The 20,125-nt window shown below is 36.4% G+C and overlaps 2 pseudogenes; both read right to left on the bottom strand.

Moving 5' to 3' along the window:
- Positions 1-9,104: 9,104 nt before the first annotated feature.
- On the bottom strand, positions 9,105-10,890 carry LOC111809683 (2-methylpropanoate--CoA ligase CCL4 pseudogene; annotated as a pseudogene).
- Positions 10,891-14,830: 3,940 nt separating this feature from the next.
- Positions 14,831-16,698, bottom strand: LOC111809693 (2-methylpropanoate--CoA ligase CCL4 pseudogene; annotated as a pseudogene).
- Between the last annotated feature and the right edge of the window lie 3,427 nt (positions 16,699-20,125).

The following is a 20,125-nucleotide window of genomic DNA, read 5'->3' as shown; positions in this document are numbered from 1 at the left end:
ATAGAATTTCTATTTTAGCTTTGTTGAGAGCTAAACTTTTCTTTGCAAATTCTTGTGTTTAGAACTTGCATGTAGAGTCATTCAAGTGGTATTGATCAAACCTCTTGTGGAGTGATTCGAATCACGAGTTTAGAAACGAGTTTTCTTTACTCTTGATCTTGATCATCAAGGTAATCCGTTCCATACTTTCCCTTGGGTTGATTTCCATATCACACGGGTCACTCCCCTCTTGATTATTATTATTTTACTATAAACTAACTCTAGAATTGAACTATCTAGATTGTTAATGTCATGCCCCGAGTGATACGAATTCACATGTGAAGTTACTCCTTACATGTATATGATATGATTCTACTAGGGTCATGCTCTACATGATAATATATGTTGTGATTCTACTATGCTTGTACTCGGTTCGTGCTCTACGTGAGACGAGAATACATATGGGGTCACTCCCTTTATGTACAAGTTTCTACTAGGATCGTGGCTTAACGATATGAACACCTGTGCGAGGTTATTTCTTACCTGTATATAAGATGATCCTCTAGGATTGTACCCTACATGATAGGGTCGCTCTCTATATGTATATGAGATGGTCTATTAGGATCCTACCAAATGCAATAAGAATTTCAAATGACAGGGGTTACTCCCCATGATTTAAATTATAGGAAGAAGATTCAAAGTTAAAAGAACTTCGATGTTGCACCGGATGGTGTTACTATAACACGTGCGGAAGCAATTTGGATCTTAGGCACTCTAAGTACATAAATTATAGTAAATTATCTTGCATGTTCAAAAGCATTAAAACTCAATGAGTTTGAATACTAACCTTTTGTAGTTCAAATTCCTTTTTCTTCACGAACCGATTTCGAACCACCACTAGTGTCTTCCCTACTATTTTCCGGCCTTAGAATGAGATTGTAGAATTCGGTGAGTGACTAAACTTAATAGGAATTTAGTATATGTTAAGAGAGATTTTTGAGAGATTTTTTCAAAATTTTTCGAGAAGTATTTCCATGTACCTGATCACTCTATTTATAGAGTCATGTTTGCATGTTCATGCAAATTTGAGATTACCAAATTTTGACACTTCAAATTCCACTCAAATTTGTGGGATTATGTTGCATGCAAATTTGCTTAAACCATATATTGACACTCAATATTTCACTAACTCAAACATGATTTTTCCATGAGGTGAAGTCAACCTTTTGACTTTTTTTTGTTTTAATTCAACAATTAATTTAAGTAATTAATTTCAAATCAAAATAATATTAAATGATTAATTAAATAATTTAATTAATATTTAATATGTCATTATTAATTTCTATTCATAATTAAAATATTTAAATCTTATTTAAATATCTCAAATTCTCTCTTTTTGTTTAATTCATAATTAAAATAAAATGTAGTTAAATATATGGTATATATTTAGCGTGTATTTCCTAATTTGAATTCGAACACTTCGAACTCACTTGTCACACTATTTAAGGTCTTGTCCGATGTGAGCTAGTAGGGGAACCTAATGGACCTACAGATCATGAGCTCTAACGATCCGAGATTATATAGCTAAACTCATTAGTCTTGTTAACCAACATTTGTTAACTACTAGAACACTCCACTATAGCCTAGTAGTTGCACTCCCCTCACTATAGACATATTTTTGTCCATTTGATATAACCATGATTAGTAAGTCGATCCTTCACAGGTTGTTCGTAACTAGAGATGGGTCAATTTACCGTTTTACCCTTAAAGTTACTTCTTGTTCCTTAAGTCCCAATGATCCTCTAATGAACAATTGGTTTGTGGTCCAACCACCAAACCGAATCCCTCTCGGGCCAATTAGAGGGTGGGGCCCCTTGTTCAAGACCTGGAGTCAGTACTTGAGGGAATAACCTCTCTACTATCCCTAAAAGCGGGTAGAAGTGAATTCCATCTTACACCCTATGTCCCCAACTATTCACCCAGTCTTACCCCTGAAATGGGAGGCTTATTGAGTCGGCGAACTCAGGCCACTCTCACCCATGCAAATCTAAGGATAATTTCGAATAAACAGGAGTTCATAGTTAGCTCAGGATTAAGATCGAGTTACTTAGGTCTTAACAGTAAACGACATTATAAAGTGAGAGTGGTTTTCTTCATGGTCCGATCTTATGCAATACTCATTGCATAGGACGCTCCCACTCACATGTCTCCACATGTACAATTTAGTGATCACATTGTTTATATCATATACAAAAGTGGGTCGCATTCATAGTGTCCCCAGAATAAGGTACTCAGCCTTATCCCTATACTATTGACCATTTTGATTATATACTTGAACTTGATCCACTCTTATGTCTCTACATCGTTCAAGTAATCATACTATAGCTAGAGTGTTTTTAATTTATTGGATTTAGATTAATGATCGAAAAATTCACTTTATTCAATTACAATATTTACTAAATAAACATCAATAATAACTTTATTGAAAACAGAATATGTTTTTGTTTACAAACTATGAGTTTTAGGACATAAAATCCAACAACACCACATATGTTTAATGGAAGATCATTAAATGTAGATTTATTTATTAGCATGTTTGATTAGTTTCGGCCAAAGATAAACTCACAAGGTTAAACTCACAATTTTCGAGACTTCGAGAAATGCAAAGAAAAGAAGAACAAAAAAAGTAAAATAAAACAAACAATTAAAAATGCGGAAAATACGGTAAAATTTTGTGCGATTTAAAATCATACAATATCATGGACAAAACCAAAATCAGAATCAACAGAATACAAAATAGGTATTCTTTTAGTTATTTACAAGCATGAAACCAGTGTGACAACCAAAAAAAATACAAATGACAAACGAGAAGAAAGGAATACAAATTAACATTGATATCCTGGGTCGACACTCCTATGTGGCGATTCAGTTCTGAATACCTACCCACTTCAACCAATACTTGAAAAAGAAAAGAGAACGGGATGAGTATAAAAAATACTCAATAACCCGCCTACCTTTGCCTAAAGTTTGTGTAACTACTTATCTAGATAAAGTGTGTCCTCCTTAGCTTCTGTTTCCGCTTGTTAAGCTCCAAATTTCCTAAAAACTCACTGGTAGATTTTGATTCAAGATAAATTAGAGTCAATACCAAAACTAGGACAAAAAACAAGCCAACAGAGACCGAACGAATTGAAAAGCACCTTGCATGTGCTCCAACACGCCTTCACGATCGAGTTGGACGATTCCACGTGCAGGTGACATGCATACAGGATGGAGATTTACTATATAGTCATTTACAATATATAGTCATTTACAATGTATACTATTGAAGAGCTAAGTAAACATTAGACTCCGTAACCTAATAAGTTGAAGATTTCTAAATACTCCCCACATAATAATCTGATAGCACTATTCACAGTACAACAAAGATAAAGAGATAAGATCTACTATTAGATAGGTTAATTACAATTAGCTATGTTGTTTAAATTAAAAATTTTAAAACAATAAATCAAATAAAATAACCACTAATAACATTGTTTAATAATGTATGAACAACTCGATTTTCAGTGATTTCTTCACAAACGACTCGGTTTAGGCCCTATTGACATGGCTATTTCCTTCGACACATACTTCTTGATCTTTCGGGTCCATGTTTTTTTGTGTTGAAGAGACACTAGTAGATACATGTTTGAAAAGATACATGTGTTGAAGGGTCACTTGTACATGTATAGATACATGTATAAGGACATGTATGAATAGATACATGTAGGTTCATTGTTTCCTAATTAAATAGATGCATGACTTTTGGATAATGAATGGTAATGGGGAATGTCCCAATTCACCTCTATCTATATATATATATATATATATATGTATATGTATGTTTTGGTGGAAGAGGTAGAAAAAATCAATCAAGCATTCCTTCGTAGTTTTACAAATTTCTCTTCTCTCAAAGAATTCTACCAAATTTCTCTATTGTCACCAACAACTAGTATCAGAGCGATCTTGCAGCAACAAGAACGACAGTAGAAAGACAAGTTGATAACTACGTTCAGCCCGCTATCCCAAGATTCGATGGTCACTATGATCATTAGGCGATGTTCATGAAAAATTTCCTCAGATCAAAGGAGTTCTTTGATATGGTGGAGACGAGTTATGTAGAGCCAAATAAAGGCGAGGTACTCTCAGCTACTCAATAGCAACGGTTGGCAGCATCGAAGTTGAAGGACCTGAAGGTCAAGAACTATTTATTCCAGTCCATTGATCGGACTATCTTGGAAACAATGCTTCAGAAGAAGACATCCAAGTAAATTTGAGATTCTATGAGGAGGAAGTATCAAGGCTCAACGAGAATAAAGCGTGCTCAACTTCAAGCGGTTAGAAGAGACTTTGAAATTCTCCAAATGTAAAAGGGAGAAATGATGAATGATTATATTGGCAAGGTTATGAGTCTTGCAAGTAAAATGCAGATGCATGGTGATTCAATCACGGATGTTGCGGCTGTAGAAAAGATTTTGCGATCTCTAACTCCAAAGTTCGATTACATTGTATGTTCTATTGAAGAAGCAAACAATGTCGAAGAGATGCAAATAGATGAACTCCAAAGCTCCCTGCTAGTACATGAGCAGAAGGTGAAACTTCAAGCTCCAGAGGTAGAGGGCAAAGAATAGGCAGATGTCGTGGAGAGGCGGTTGAGAAAGAAGTGGAGATGTTGGCAGGTTAGCAGATCTAGTCAGAGACTATTATGACAACAAAGGCAAGAGACATTTTGACAAGTCTAAGGTGGAATGCTACAGATGTGAACGCCTTGGACATTACGAGAATGAATGTTATACCAAGCTCCAAAAGGAGAAAAGAGATCAATCCAACTTTGTGGAGAAAAGAGAAGAAGAAACATTGTTAATGTCATTCCATGCTATGAAGGTTGTAGATCAAGGTGTATGGGTCGTAGACTCTGGATGCACCAACTATATTACAGGTTGTAAGGAATTCTTCTCAACTCTGGATGAAAATTTTCATATATAGTTTGTCTTGGCAACAATTCAACTATCGAAGTGATGGGGTAAGGAACCGTAGATATCAAGACTAGAAATGGCTTTGTAGAGTCAATTTCGAATGTATTCTACATTCCTGATTTGAAGGTCAACTTACTTAGTATCGGTCCGTTACAAGAAAAGGGGTATGTGATCACATTCCAAAATAATGAATGTGAGATTTATGACTTCAAAAGAGAATCGATTCTAAGATGAAGATGATCACCAACTATCTATATCCGTTGACGTTCAATATCGTTGACAGAAGTTTGATAATTTAGAAAGAAGATACCAACTTGCTTTAGCACTTTAGGTATAGTCATCTACACTTTAAAGGATTAAAGACGTTGTCTTCAAAGAAGATGGTGACTGAGTTGCCAGACATCACTCCTCCAATAGAAATTTGCGAGAGCTGTGTAGTAGCAAAGCATGAAAGAAATTCTTTTCCATCCGAAAAATCAAGAAAAGCTCAACCAATTTTGGAGTTGATTCATTCAGACATATGTGGTCCAATCTCTCCAACATCAAATGGTAACAAAAATGTTTCATGACCCTCATCAATGATTTTAGTAGAAAAACATGAATTTACTCCTTGCATGCCAAATCAGAAGATTGCTTCAAGAAATTTTATGCTGTATGAAGACTGAAACTGGAGGAAGAGTGGAGGCTTTAAGAACTGACAGAGATGGAGAGTTTTGCTCTAACGAGTTTACAAAATTTTGTGAAGAGAAGGGCATAAGAAGGTAGTTGACAGCAACATATACACCACAACAAAATAGTGTGGCCGAAAGGAAGAATAAGATCATTCTCAACATGGTTTGAAGTTTGCTAAATAAATGAGAAGTTCCAAAGGAATTTTGGCCAGAAGCTGTTGTGTGGTCTGTTCACATTCTCAACCGAAGCCCTACTTTCTCTGTTAGAGATATGACTCCACAAGAAGCAGGGAGCGGAAGGAAGCCTGCGGTTGACCACTTTAGAATTTTTGGGTCCATACGATATGAACACGTTCCTGATGAGACAAGGAAGAAACTTGAGGACAAGAGTTTGAAGTGTGTGTTCTTTGGAGTAAGTGAGACTTCTAAGGCGTATAAGCTCTATGATCCTTTGACAAAGAAGGTGGTGGTAAGTCGTGATGTAATCTTTGACGAAAAGAAGACTTGGACATCGGAAGAAAAGATCACTATGAATCAGCAGATTCCTGTAGATCTTGAAGAAGAACCAGCTGAAGCCCCTATTCAGCCTCACTATGAGCATGGAGAGAGCTCATCACAAGCTCAACAAGAAGAACCAGTAGAAGAAGATCATGATCACAATCAAAGAAATCCAAGAACAAGAAAGAGGCCAAATTGGATGATTGATTATGAGATGGACTATGATTCAAGTGATAGTACTTATTTTGCATTCTTTATGGATAGTGATCTAATTGTCTATGAAGAAGCTGTAAAGGAGAAGAAATCAAATCCATAGAGAAGAATAAGATTTGGGAGCTCACTGATCTTCGTAAAGGGCAGAAAACAATTAGAGTAAAATGGGTTTTCAAAACCAAGTTTGGATAAGTACAAGGCACGACTAGTTGCAAAAGGATACAAGCAGAAGTATAGAGTTGATTATAAAGAGGTATTTGCACCAGTAGCACGTCAAGATACTATAAGGCTTATAAGTTCTATTGCAGCACAGAAATCATGGCCTATTTATCAACTTGATATGAAATAGGCCTTCCTACATGGAGAGCTTCAAAAAGAGGTATATGTGGAGCAACCAGAAGGTTTTGTTAAAAAAGGTAAAGAGGAAAAAGTGTACAGGTTGAAGAAAGCTTTGTAGGTTTGAAGCAAGCTCCGAGAGAATGGTACAGTTGCATTGATTCTCATTTTGAAAAAATGAGATTCACTAAATGCCCATATGAACATACATTGTATGTGAAAACTGAAAAGGGAGGTAACATTCTCATTATTAGCTTATATGTTGATGATTTAATATTTACTGGCAATAATAAAGAAATGTTTGAACTTTTTAAGAAAAGCATGATAAAGGAATTTGAAATGACAGATCTTGGTTTGATGAGATATTTTCTTGAAGTAGAAGTTACTTGCCGCTGGTAACTTTATCTGTCAAAAGAAATATGCTCTAGAATTACTTGAAAGATTTAAACTGGATGAGTGCGCATTTGGAACTTCATCAGAATTGAGTATGGAGTTGCACAAGGACATTGAAGGGCGAGAGGTTGATAATAGGTACTTCAAACAAATTGTGGAAAGTTTGATGTACTTAACTTCAACAAGACCAGACATCATGTATGCGGTTAGTATGATAAGTCGCTACATGGAGCATCCAACGGAAAAACATCTCAATGCAGCAAGAAGATACTTCGTTATGTGAGAGGAACTTTTGATTTGGGAGTATTCTACAAGAAAGAAGATGATTCGAAGATGGTTGGCTATACAGACAGCAACTATGCAGGTGATATAGATGATCGTAAAAGTACTTCAGGAAGTATTTTCATGATGAGTTCTGAAGCTATTTGCTGGTCTTTAAAGAAGCAACTTATTGTAACACTCTCAACTACAAAAGCAGAGTTTGTGGCAGCAGTAGCAGCATGCTCGTGCCAAGCAATTTGGTTAAGAAAAATTCTTGAAATTCTTAATCAGAAGCAACCAGGTACGACGGTTATATATTGTGATAATATGTCAACTATTAAGTTGTCTAAAAATCCTGTGTTGCATGGAAGGAGTAAGCACATCGATGTTCGATTTCATTTCCTACGTGATTTCTGTAAAGAAGGCACTATTGAACTCAATTTTTGCCGAAGTGATGAACAAATCACAGACCTATTCACAAAGCCTTTGAAACAATCATTGTTCGAGAAGCTTAGAAGAAAGATGGGATGTGCATAATCCAAGATATAGTTCAAGAAGATGAAGTGAAGTCCTAAATTAATTTCTGCATAATTCAGTTTAAGGGAGGGTGTTATGCATGACTTTTGAATAATGAATGGATTATGTTCATAATGTGAATATTATTAATTTTGATGTTAATATTTTTAAGAAATTGATTATAATTAATAATAATTTTCATATAAGAATAGCTATAGTGTGAATATTGTTATAAAATTATAAAATAGAAATAATGTGGTCTCGGTTAATTTATGTATGCATCTTTTACTTGGGTATCACATACCTATAGGCTTCCGCATTGGATCGTCCCCGAATCACATCTTACTAGGAGAGGTACTACTCTGATTCCATTTGCAATGACCCTATTTTCTTATTAAAAACATGGTCTCTAATGCATGCATAACATGACAGTTACGTGCAGAAACATTCCTTTAAAATATTTCATAAACAATGTCATGGATTTAAACGTTCATGGTAAAAGTTTTATAAAAAAAATAGTAGAAAATCAATAACGTGAAGTTTAAATAAAATAATGTCCTACCCTAACTTAAGTCACATTGTCATCACCCTGGCATCGTCATCCTTGCAGATGTGCCTTACCTTCACTTGAAAAATAAGAAATACTCCGTAAGTAACTCTACTACTGGGTCAGAACATGCAATCATGCTTGGGGCTTATCATTTCATAAAAAACATTTCCATGGCTTTGAACTCTACTTTCAAGTCTAGGCTAAAATGAGATGCGTAATACTTCTCTACACATGGTCCACGTACGTGCACATGGACCCATCAAACATGTATATATGTACCCCTTGGGTTTGTCCTTCAACTAGCACACTCATGCTGCCAGAGCCACAGAAGGAAAGGAGACTATATAATGTCATGACACACATAGATACCGTAATATACGCGTACGTTCTCATCATAACGGAAAATTATCTCAAGACATACAAAAATGCATGAAGTCCCCCTAGCTTAAAATCATGGCGTAAGTTTATGATGTAAGTCAAACCTCCGTTCATTAATAACATATGACTATTGAATCATGCATAGATAATTTCTAACAAATCTTCCATACTTAACCTATCTTACATGGTATGACATGATGTATAGAGGTTTATACTCCGTAGGTTATCATTATCATAAAATGGCTCAAGAACATAGCACAATAATATTATAGCACAACTTATAAACTTAGCGTAGCATAACATAGTATGACATGACATGGCATAATAAAGATCTTGGTTAACTTTTATTTATTTATTTATTTATTGTTGTGAATAACATTTATTATTATTGGGAGGATATTTCAACGATTGTTTTTAGAGATCCTCTTTGTAGGACCGATTGACATAGCCATTTCCCTAAGTAAATGCTTTTGGATCTTTCCGGTGGACGTTTTGGGCAGATCTGTCATGAACACCACCGTCTTCGGCACCATAAATCGCGGCAGATTCCCTCCGCAATACTCAATAATTTCCTCTTCGATCGGTTTTTGAGCCAATTCCTCTCTTAAGCTAATAAACGCACACCGCGTCTCCCCCCAAAACTCATCTGGTCGCGCCACCACTGCCGCCTCATTCACGGATGGATTCGCATACAAAATCGACTCCACCTCAACGCTGCTCAAATTCTCTCCGCCGCTTATAATCACATCCTTCCACCGGTCCTTAATCTCCAAATACCCATCAGGATGCATCACTCCAACATCTCCGGTAAAGAACCACCCATCCTCGGTCATCGACTTCGCCGTCGCTTCTAAATCTTTAAAATACCCAACCATGATCGACCCACCTCTTAGAACGATCTCTCCGGTCGAAACTCCATCTTGTTTCACACTCCTCCCAGTATTCGAGTCCACCACGTCTACAGCCGTCATTGCCACTGCCCTCACCCCCTGCCGCGACTTCATTCGTGCCCTCTCCATGCCTGGTAGCAGGTTCCACTGCGCCTTCCATGAGCAGAAAACAACTGGCCCCCCTGTCTCTGTTAGTCCATATCCGTGAGTAACATCGAACCCCCAACGATTCAGTGTGGAACACAACTGTTGCAGGCAATGGTGCTCCAGCAGTGAGAATCTTGACAGGCCAATCAAGAGTTGGGTTGCTTGGAGAGTTGGCTAGCATGTTCAACACCACTGGAGCTCCACATAAGTGCGTCACGTGATGGCGGCGAATTAGGGAATAAATCAATCCGGCATCGAATTTTCTAATGCATATATTTGTGCCACCGACGGCGGCCATTCCCCAAGTGAAACTCCATCCATTGCAGTGAAACATGGGCAATGTCCATAAATAAACCGATTGCTTTGGAACTCCCCATTCCAGAAGTATATCCAGAGTTACTATAAAACTTCCTCTGTGACAGTGAACCACTCCCTTCGGCGAGGAAGTGGTTCCAGAGGTGTAATTAAGAACGATTGGATCCCATTCGCTCGCCGGCCGAATCCACCGGAAATCTGAATCCCCTTTCCGAATCATTTCCTCATACGAACCCACAAAATTTCCTTCAATCAAAACAGAGGACGATGATTCCTCTGCTACAGCGTCGTCGGCAATGAGCACGAGCATTGGCCGGTTTATCTCCGGCGGGAACAAGGCCAAGGCATCTTGGATTAGTGCATAATATGCCTGATCGACAAATATGAGTTTTGATTCGCTATGGCAGAGCAGGACGGAGATGGTTCGAGCGTCGAGGCGGGTACTGATAGTGTTGAGAATGGCGCCGGCCATGGGAACAGCGAAGTGGAGTTCGTACATGGGGGGAGTGTTGGGAGAGATGACGGAGACGACGTGGCCTCTCTGGATGCCGGCGGAGGAAAGGGAAGAGGCGAGTTGAAGGCATCGATGGTGAGTCTCCGACCAGGTGTAGGTGGTGTGGGCGTAGATGATGGACGGAGAGTCGCCGTAGATGGTGGCGGCTCTTTCGAGGAAGCCGAGGGGAGTGAGGGGGGGAGGAATTGGCAGGTCTTGGCTTCAACTCTTCCATGGATGCTCTGTTTTTGTAACTTATAAATTGAAAAGTTATCAATTAAAATAATAATATACTGGTAGATTTTTTTTTTAGCTTTGTTATTTACATTTTACCAAACAAAATACACCAATTTGATTTGTTTTTATTTCTTTATAAACCTATTTGGTCTTTAATCACTTTGAACGGTAGTTGAAAATGTATGAGTTCTTTTTTTTTTTTTTTTTTTTTTTTTTTTTTGAAAACCTAACTCAAATGTAGACCTCAGTATAGAATAATTTCAATCATATGATCTCACTACTTCCCATTATTGATTGATATGATCCAACTTCTTGATTAATTGCAAGTTGATATAAGTTAAATTAATATTATACATTATTCGCAATTTACTAAAATAATCAAATAAGTTATTAAATTAGTGTAACGAGTTCACAATATAAATTTTAATGAATTAAGGTAAAGTAGTATTGTCCGTTTTGGCTTGTTACGCATTGTCGTCGACTTCACAGTTCCCCTCTCTAACGTCTTTGCTGACATACCCTTGAGGGCACAACATTCTCACTATCATACCGCCCAATCTCTACCCCCTTGAGTCACAGCATTCTCGCTGGCATACCACCTAGTGTCTACCGCCCTTTATGCACAACGTCCTCCCTAACATACCGCCTGGTGTCTGATATTGACGAGCATGAGAACTGTAACTATTGATAAATACGGAGATTCTTAAAATTTAAATAGTATTTTTAATTTTTAATTTTTTTTTTTTTTGAAAATTTAACATTTTTTTGAAATAAAATATTAAGTCTGTTCATTCAAAATTATATTTTTAATTTTTTTTAATTTAAAGGTATTTTTAGATATTTTTTATATTTTTTTTAATTTAAAAATATTATTAAAACTTTAATTATTTTTAGACCCGCAAAATTTAAGAATATTTTTTTAAATTTAAGTGTATTGGGAATATTCTTTTATTAATTTAGGTGGGCAATTTTTTCTACCTAAATTAATATGTTTATAGCTTAGACTAGGAATTGGTATGTTTGGCTTAATTTCTTAATAAAGCCTATACATTATGGTGAATTGGAATGAACCAAATAATGTAACAACGATCTGAGTTGAATTATGAACGAAATTGGTAAAGTATGGGTAATTGAAATACAAGTCGTTATGATATTATTTAAGATAATTGTACTATTATTTAAGTCTAACGTGTATAGGTAATTGAGAGACAAGTCGTTATGATAGGTTATGTAAGATTACAAAATAAGGCTTAAGAGAGAGACACTTGTAGTCTTTTTGTTTCGGTAGGTCAGGATATGTGCGGGGACTAATATGAGGTCACCAACTACTCCATAGCAGTGAACTTGTCTAGATAAGAGCAATGGTCCGCATGAGTATTAATAGTTGGTAGGCATAGGGTCTTTCCCCTCTTGATTATTATTATTTTCCTACAAACTAACTCTAGAATTGAACTATCTAGATTGTTAATGTCATGCCCTGAGTAATATGAATTCACATGTGAAGTTATTCTTTACATGTATATGATATGATTCTATTATGGTCACGCTCTACATGATAATATATGTTGTGATTCTACTATGCTTGTGCTCGGTTCATGCGCTACGTGAGACGAGAATACATATGGGGTCACTCTCTTTATGTACAAGTTTCTACTAGGATCGTGCCTTAACAATATGAACACCTGTGCGAGGTCATTTCTTACCTGTATATAAGATGATCCTCTAGGATTGTACCCTACATGATAAGGTTGCTCCTTACATGTATATGAGATGGTCTACTAGGATCATACCCAATGCGATAAGAATTTCAAATGACGAGGGTTGCTTTCCCATGATTAAGATTATATGAATAAGATTCAAAGTTAAAAGAACTGCTAATGGAAGATCATTGAATGTGGATTTATTTATTAGCATGTTTGATTAGTTTCACCCAAAGATAAACTCACAATTTTCGAGACTTCGAGAAAGACAAAGAAAAGAAGAAGAAAAAAAAGTAAAATAAAACAAACAATTAAAAATGCAGAAAATACCTTAAAATTTTGTGGGATTTAAAATCATACAATATCATAGACAAAACCAAAATTAGAATATAAATACAAAATAGGTATTGTTTTAGTTATTTACAAGCATGAAACGGGTGCGAAAACCAAAACAAAAGAATACAAATTAACACTGGTACCCTGGGTCAACACTCGTATGTGGTGATTCAGTTTTGAATACCTACCCACTTCGACCAATACCTAAAAATGAAAAGAGAACGGGGACGAGGATAAAAAATACTCAATAACCAACCTACCTTTGCCTAAAGTTTGTGTAACTACTTATCTAGATAAAATGTGTCCTCCTTAGCTTCTGTTTCTCTGCTTGTTAAGCTCCAAATTTCCTAAAAACTCGTCGGTAGACTTTGATTCAAGATCAATTAGAGTCAATATCAAAACCAGGACGAAAAATAAGCCAACATCGACCGAACGAATTGAAAAACACCTTGCATGTGCTCCGACATGACTTCACGATCGAGTTGGACGGTTCCACGTGCAGGTGACATTCATACCGGATGGAGATTTACTATATAGTCATTTACCATATATACTATTGAATAGCTAAGTAAATATTAGACTCCATGGGAGATTTCTAAATACTCTCCCATAATAATCTGATAGCACTGCACAGTACAAGATAAACATCTACTAAGATAATTAGATAGGTTAATGACAATTAGCTATGTTTGTTTAAATTAAACATTTTAAAATAAGAAATCAAATAAAATAACTAGTAATAACATTGTTTAATAATGTATGAACAACTCGATTTTTAGTGATTTCTTCACAAACGTCTCGGTTTAGGCCCTATTGACATGGCCATTTCTTTCGACACATACTTCTTGATCTTTTCGGTCCATATTTTTTATGTTGAACAGACACTAGTAGATACATGTATAAATAAATGCATTAAGGACCTTGTTTTTAATAAGAACATAGAGTCATTGTAAATGGAATTAGAGCAGTAACATTCCTTTAAATATTTCATAAACAATGTCATGGGCTTGAACGTTCATAGTAAAATCTTTAAAAACAACACAGCAGAGAATCAATAATGTGAATTTTAAATAAAATAATGTCCTAATCTAACCTAAGAGCTATATATAAGATAAATGTATCTACCAAGTCCCATTGTCGTCACCGTGGCATCGTCATCCATGCATATGTGTCTTACCTTTACTTGAAAAATGCAATCATGTTTGGGGCTTATCATTTCATAAAAAATATTTTCATGGCTTTGAACTCTGCTTTCAAGTTTGGGCTAAAACTAGATGTGTCTTCGCTACCAGACCAGTGTATATGTGTCCCTTGGGTCTGTCCTTCAACTAGCAGCACACTCATGCTGCCAGAGCCATGGAGGAAAAAAAGTCCGAATGATATCATGACACACATAGATATTGTAATGTACGCGTCCGTGCTCATTATAACGAGAAATTATCCCGATGCACATGACATACAAAAATGCATGAGGTCCTCCAAACTTAACATCATGGCGTAAGTTTATGATACAAGTCAAACCTCCATTAATTAATAACATAACGGCTTGTGAATCATGCATCCATAATTTCTAACAAATCTTCCATACTTAACGTAGCTTACATGGTATGACATGGTGTATAGAGGTTAGGTTATCATTATCATAAAATGGCTCCACAACATACCACAATCACGTTTAGCATAGCTTATAAACTTTGCACAGCATAACATAACAATCATTATTATGACATGTGCAGGGGGCCACAAGAAACGTGTCATCATACATCATATAATTTGTCCAATCAAACCAATAATAAAGTCACTTACTTCGTGACTTAAGCCAAAATCGCTAATTTAACCGTCTAGAACTAAACTAATTAATATATTCTCAATAAAAATTTAAAAATTTGAATCTCCCACACGTTTGGAAGTTTATTTGTTAACTTTATTTATTTATTTATTTATTTATTTATTATTATTATTATTTTGTCGTCTTTGTCTTATTACAACATGAAGAGGAGATCATGTCTCCACTTATTAATAACATTTATTATTAATGTGAGGATATTTAATTAATTCTTTTTAGTAGGGCCCATTGACATAGCCATTTCCCTAAGTAAATACTTTTGGATCTTTCCGGTCGACGTTTTCGACAGCTCCGTCATGAACACCACCGTCTTCGGCGCCATAAATCGCGGTAGCTTCCCTCTACAATACTCAATAATCTCCTCCTCCGTCGGCTTTCGAGTCAACCCTTCTCTCAAGCTCACAAACGCGCACGGCGTCTCCCCCCAAAACTCATCCGGTCGCGCTACCACCGCCGCCTCATTCACGAATGGATTCATATATAAAATCGACTCCACCTCAACGCTGCTCAAATTCTCTCCGCCGCTTATAATCACATCCTTTGACCGGTCCTTAATCTCCAAATACCCATCAGGATGCATCACTCCGACATCTCCGGTAAAGAACCACCCCTCCTCGGTCATCGACTTCCCCGTCGCTTCTAAATCTTTAAAATACCCAAGCATCAGCGACCCAACTCTCAGAACAATCTCTCCGATCGATACTCCATCTCTTGCCACACTCTTCCCAGTCTCTAAATCCACCACATTCACTGCCGGAGTCGCCACCGTCCTCACCCCCTGCCGCGACTTAAGCCGCGCCCTCTCCACCGCCGGTAGTTGGTTCCACTCTGCCTTCCACGAGCAACAAACAACGGTCCCCCCTGTTTCTGTCAGGCCATATCCATGAGTAACATCGAACCCCAATGATTCAATACGGAAGAGAATTGTGGCAGGCACCGGCGCTCCGGCAGTGAGAATTTTGACCGGCCAATCAAGTGGTCGGATGTTTGGAGAATTCGTTAACATATTCAACACCACCGGAGCTCCACATAAGTGTGTCACGTGATGGCGGCGAATTAGGGAATAAACCAATGCCGCATCGAATTTTCTAATGCATATATTTGTGCCGCCGACGGCGGCCATTCCCCAACTGAAACTCCACCCATTGGCATGAAACATGGGTAATGTCCATAAATAAACCGATTGCTTTGGAACTCCCCATTCCAGAAGTATATCCATTGTTATTATAAAACTTCCTCTGTGACAGTGAACCACTCCCTTCGGCGAGGAAGTGGTTCCAGAGGTGTAATTAAGAACGATTGGATCCCATTCGCTCGCCGGCCGAATCCACTGGAACTCTGAATCCCCTTTCCGAATCATTCCCTCATACGAATCCACAAAATCTCCTTCAATCAAAACAGAGGACGATGATTCCTCTGCTGCAGCGTCGTCGGCAATGAGGACGAGCATTGGACGGTTTGTCTCCGGCGGGAACAAGGCCAAGGCATCTTGGATTAAGGCATAATATGACTGATCGACAAATATGAGTTTTGATTCGCTATGGCAGAGCAGGACGGAGATGGTTCGAGCGTCGAGGCGGGTATTGATAGTGTTGAGAATGGCGCCGGCCATGGGAACAGCAAAATGGAGTTCGTACATGGGGGGAGTGTTGGGAGAGATGACGGAGACGACGTGGCCTCTCTGGATGCCGATGGATGAGAGGGAAGAGGCGAGTTGAAGGCATCGATGGTGAGTCTCCGACCAGGTGTAGGTGGTGTGGGCGTAGATGATGGACGGAGAGTCGCGGTAGATGGTGGCGGCTCTCTCAAGCAAGCCGATGGGAGTGAGGGGGGAGGAATTAGCAGGTGTTGGCTTCAAATCTTCCATAGAAATGGATATGGTTAAAGCTCTGTAATGGTTGCTCTGTTTTTGTCTCAAATATGAGAATGCCGTTGTAACTTATAAATTGGAAACTTGCCAATTTTAAACATAGCTACTAAATACATAGATCTATCACACATGAAAATAATAATATAATAATAATAATAATAATAATAATATTATTATTATTATTATTAAGAGAAGTAGACTTTATTGTTATTATTATATATTATTATTATTCATGTTTTAATTTTTTTATTTATTTAATTTTTTTTTTTTTTTGAAAACGTAACTCAAATATAGACCTCAGTATAAGAATAATTTATAAGTTGATATATGTTAAATTAATATTATACATTATTCAATCAATAACCGAGCAATTTATTAAAATAATCAAATAAGTTCGAGCTCGCAATATAAATTAATTAATTTAGGGTAAAGTAGTATTGTCCGTTTTGGCCCGTTACACATCGTCGTTAGCTTCACAGTTCCCCTCTCGAACGTCTTTGCTGACATACCACCCAGTGTCTAACCCCTTGAGTGCACAACATTCTCACTAGAATACCGCCCAGTCTCTACCCCCTTGAGACACAGTTCTCGCTGGCATACCACCTAGTGTCTACAGCCTTTTATGGCACAACGTCCTCCCTAGCATACCGTCTGGTGTCTGATATTGATGAGCATGAGAACTATGACTTACATTTGATAAATAAGGAAATTTTGAAAGTTAAGGATATTTTTAATTTTTTTTTTTTTTTGAAAATTTAAGGATATTTTTGAAATAAAATATTAACCGTAGGTTCATTTAAAATTATATTTTTAGAATTTTTAGATCTTTTTGAAAATTTAAGGATATTTTTGGTATTTTTTTAATTTAAAGATATTATTAAAACTTTAATTATTTTTAGACACACAAAATTTAAGAATATTTTTTAAATTTAGGTCGTATTAAGAATATTTTTTATTAATTTAGGTTCGCAACCTAAATTAATATGTTTAGTTAGACCCGTACAACCTGATCGGTTTAATCCAACCATCTAATTGGATCCAGTTAGATTGGCTTGGTTATTGGACCAATTCATTTGGACCGTACAAATATTTATTATGAATTTTTGGCTCAATTTTGAGAATTGTCAAAATTGTAAAGGGAGATAATAAACTACTATTGCGCGTTTCGTTCACGATACGTAGCTTATTTGAATAGGTTTTTTTAGCTTCACTACACGAGTGAATATGAAAGAGAATGTTTGCTATAACTTAGACTAGGGATGGATACATTTGGCTTAATTCCTTAATAAAGCCTAAGCATTATGGTGAATTGGAATGAACCAAATAATGGAACAATAATCTTACGTCTTAGTTGAATTATGAACAAAATCAGTAAAGTATGGGTAATTGAGAGACCACTCGATGTGATATTATTTAAGATAATTGTAATATTATTTAAGTCTAACGTATATGGGTAATTGAGAGACAAGTCGTTATGATAGGTTATGTTAGATTACAGAATAAGGCGTAAGAGAGAGACACTTGTAATCTATTTGTTTCAGTAGGCCAGGATATGTGCGGGGACTAATATGAGGTCACCAACTACTCCATAGTAGTGAACTTGTCTAGATACGAGCAATGGTCCGCATGAGTGTCATAGTTGGTAGGCACGGGGTTGCTCCCCTCTTGATTATTATTATTTTCCTACAAACTAACTCTAGAATTGAACTATCTAAATTGTTAATGTTGTAAATGTATCGAAGATGGTAGCTACAAAGTCATGCCTTGAGTGATATGAATTCACATGTGAAGTTACTCCTTACATGTATATGATATGATTCTATTAGGGTCACGCTCTACATGATAATATATGTTGTGATTTTATTATGCTTGTGCTCGGTTCGTGCTCTACGTGAGACGAGAATACATATGGGGTCACTCTCTTTATGCACAAGTTTCTACTAGGATCGTGCCTTGACGATATGAACACCTGTGGGAGGTCATTTCTTACCCGTATATAAGATGATCCTCTAGGATTGTACCCTACATGATAGGGTCGTTCCCTACATGTATATGAGATTGTCTACTAGAATCATACCCAATAAGATAAGAATTTCGAATGACGTAGGTTACTCTCCCACGATTAAGATTATATGAATAAGATTCAAAGTTAAAAGAACTTTGAGATTGCACTGCATATGCTTAATGGAAGATCATTGAATGTGGATTTATTTATTAGCATGTTTGATTAGTTACAGAAATACAAAATAGGTATTCTTTTAGATATTTACAGGTATGAAACGAGTGCGAAAACCAAAGAAAAGAATACAAATTAACACTGGTACCCTGGGTCAACACTCCTATGTGGTGATTCAGTTCCGAATACCTACCCACTTCGACCAATACTTGAAAAAGAAAAGAGAACGAGATGAGTATAAAAAATACTCAATAACCAGCCTACCTTTGCCTAAAGTTTGTGTAACTACTTATCTAGATAAAGTGTGTCCTCCTTAGCTTCTGTTTCTGCTTGTTAAGCTTCAAATTTCCTAAAAACTCGCTCGTAGATTTTGATTCAAGATTCAATATCAAAACCAGGACGAAAAACAAGCCAACAGAGACCGAACGAATTGAAAAACACCTTACATGTGCTCCGACACGCCTTCACAATCGAGTTGGACGGTTCCACGTGCAGGTGACATGCATACAAGATGGAGATTTTCTATATAGCCGTTTACAATATATACTATTGAATAGCTAAGAAAATATTAGACTCCATAACCTAATAAGGTGGAGATTTCTAAATACTCCCCATAATAATCCGATAGCACTGTTCACAGTACAAGATAAGATCTACCAAGATAATTAGACAGGTTAATTGACGATTAGATATGTTTGTTTAAATTAAAAATTTTAAAACAATAAATCAAATAAAATAACCACTAATAACATTGTTTAATAATGTATGAACAACTCGATTTTTAGTGATTTCTTCACAAACGACTCGGTTTAGGCCCTATTGACATGGTCATTTCCTTCAACACATACTTCTTGATCTTTCTGGTCCATGTTTTTGGTGTTGAAGAGACACTAATAGATACATGTGTTGAAGGGTCACTTGTTCATGTATATATCAGATACATGTATAAGAACATACATGAATAGATACATGTAGGTTCATTATTTCCAAATTAAATTGATGCTAATGAAGGGTAATGGACACCATGTGAATATTATTAATTTTGATGTTAATATTTTTAAGAAATTGATTAAAATTAATAATAATTTTCATATAAGAACAAACATAATGTGAATATTGTTATAAAATTATAAAATAGACATAACGTAGCCTCCGTTAATTTATGTACGCATCTTTTACTTGGGTATCACATACCCATAAGCTTCCGCATTGGATCATCCCGAATCACATCTTACTGCTCTGATTCCATTTGCAATATGACTGTTACATGCAAAAACATTCTTTTAAAATGTTTCATAAACAATA

The sequence above is a fragment of the Cucurbita pepo genome, chromosome 1, assembly GCF_057944985.1.
Source record: "Cucurbita pepo subsp. pepo isolate OVF chromosome 1, ASM5794498v1, whole genome shotgun sequence".
Taxonomy (NCBI): Eukaryota; Viridiplantae; Streptophyta; class Magnoliopsida; order Cucurbitales; family Cucurbitaceae; genus Cucurbita; species Cucurbita pepo.
The sequence above is the reverse complement of the archived record's forward strand: the minus strand, read 5'-3'. Positions and strand labels throughout refer to the sequence as shown.